The 2,223-nt window shown below is 40.8% G+C and overlaps 1 long non-coding RNA gene across 1 annotated transcript; it reads right to left on the reverse strand.

Annotated features, from left to right (window-relative positions):
- Positions 1 to 568: 568 nt before the first annotated feature.
- On the reverse strand, positions 569 to 1,718 carry LOC129152912 (uncharacterized). Its single transcript, XR_008559156.2, has 3 exons — positions 1,519 to 1,718; positions 1,068 to 1,178; positions 569 to 615 (listed from the first exon to the last, which is right to left on the reverse strand). It is a non-coding gene; the product is annotated as an uncharacterized lncRNA (long non-coding RNA).
- Between the last annotated feature and the right edge of the window lie 505 nt (positions 1,719 to 2,223).

Raw genomic sequence — 2,223 nt, forward strand, 5'->3', positions numbered from 1 at the left:
AAGTTCGCAGAAGCGTGTAATGTGTGGAGCTGTAGAATAATCTTAGCTTTGGTGGTAGGAACTGTATGCATGACTACACATGCATAAGTACAAATAAATGTGGTTTTCTAAGCTTACATGGTGGAAACCTCCACACACCCACTGACAGATACATGGAAATAAACCCACAATATATACATAAAATCTCAAATAATCATGCAGGATTTCATAAACTCATCACACCCAAAAAAACAATTACCGGAGCCTGGTTTCATCGCTGACTAAGCAAAAGTCATCCAGTGTGTAAAACACACAATATAATTAGCACACATCAAGCTGCTGAGTCCTACTGTGCATTAATGATGCTTCCCACTGAAGTGAATTATGGTCTGATGAGTGAGAAAGCGAGGGAGGAGGAGCTTTGAGGAAGAACAAGATATAATTTGGAGAGGAAGAGGAAGATACAGTATGGAGGGAGAAAATGAGAGAAAAAATTTGGTAGAACTTTTATGACGCTTTCTCCTTGACCCAAAAAACAATCGGCCAGGGGATTCTGAACGTTGAAAGATGGATGGAAGGTTACTCACGTGTTGTAAACGCTCTCACGTGCCACATTCCACTGGGAATATCTCACACCTACATAAAATAAAGTGTTTTGTCTTCATTAAAATGAATCAAAATTATGTAAGTGATTGTGTAAAAGCATTTCCAGAAATATCCAGTCCTAGCTTCTTATGCTGTGCTGTTATTTTGTATCATGCTGAATCAACTGACGCTGTTGATACTCAATGAAATGATGCCTTTTTTTTTAACTAAAAGACTGATTTCATAAACAGGATAGTCATTTTTGTCAAATTACAATTCAAGACTAATTTCATCACCTATGCTTAAACTAAAAAGTGGAGGTGGGAACTGAAAAGCAATGCAAACTCAGCTTTTACACACAGTGGAATAAACGTGGGTGAACCCTTTAAGAATTCATGCTTATTCAAGCTAAATCTCAATTTTCAGGAAAATCCCAGGGCCTTCATCTGCTCTACACTTGAAGAGTCTGAAAACATAATTTGCGCAGTCTTTTTGACACATACCTTACGGCCTACCAGTGGAACAGACTGGGGGGGTCCAGTGCCTTTAGAGGCCTGCGTGAGAACTGACCCGAGAAACACAGGGGATCTGACCTCAGAGAAGCAGCTCCTCACCTGCTGACAATATAAAGAAAAGGGCAAAAGTTCAGACAGATACAGCAGTAATACATGCATTGTCACAAAGACGCATATTACCTCCACCAAGAAAAGAAAAATGAACTTTCAGAAATGATGGTATATTCTATAAGACCTCCTCCACGTAGGATGATGACCTTCACTACTATGAAAAAAAAATCTGCCAAAGTATGGAACCTCTATTCAGTTATGTGTTAAGAACACTTTGCATGCTACTGAGTGTCCTGTATATGAAAATATATAGTCCGGGCATGACCTAAGACTCTAACTTAAAAATCAACAGCCGTGCGGTGGGTGAGTGTGTGAGCCAGTGTGTCACCAAGACAGTGGAGATGCTGGGGGATCTTTTGTCAGTTGGAGATCACTGGGGCTGCAGGGTGGCGCAGGGGTTAGCACTGTTGCATCGCAGCATGAAGGTCGCAGGTTCAAAACTCGGCTGTAGCTTTTCTGCGTGGAGTTGCATGTTCTCCCCATGCATGCGTGGGTTTTCTCCGGGTACTCCGGTTTCCCCCACAGATCACAACATGCCCTATAGGTTAGAAATTGTAAGTCACTTTGGATAAAAAGCGTCTGCTAAGTGAATAAACATAAACATAAACTTCAGGGTGGCTGAACATGAGCACAACATTTAGCAGGTCAAGTCCTTCAAGTACCTAAGAGTTCACATTGATAATGACTTTAGCTGGTGGACTCGTTAACTGGGTTTGTGCTCGGATCCATCAGCATCTAGAAGTTCTCCACAGACTCAGACTGTTTGGTGTCTGTCCACAGAGAATGACAGTTTCCATCGGTTTATCTAGATTGCTAGGCTACTAAAATGTGTTTAGAACTACAAGAAAAACTTATGCTGCTGATTATTGTTTTTTTGTTTGTTTATTTGTTTGTTTTTTACATCATATTGAATCCCTATCTTGTATCAACCGATGACAAGTTCCCTCATGTGTTATTAATTTCTAGTCTGGATACAGAAAGGCGAAATGCCCTGGTCTGACTGTAGCTATAGAGGCAATGAGTGGGCTGCTTG

This window comes from Nothobranchius furzeri, chromosome 17 (assembly GCF_043380555.1).
Source record: "Nothobranchius furzeri strain GRZ-AD chromosome 17, NfurGRZ-RIMD1, whole genome shotgun sequence".
Lineage (NCBI taxonomy): Eukaryota > Metazoa > Chordata > Actinopteri > Cyprinodontiformes > Nothobranchiidae > Nothobranchius > Nothobranchius furzeri.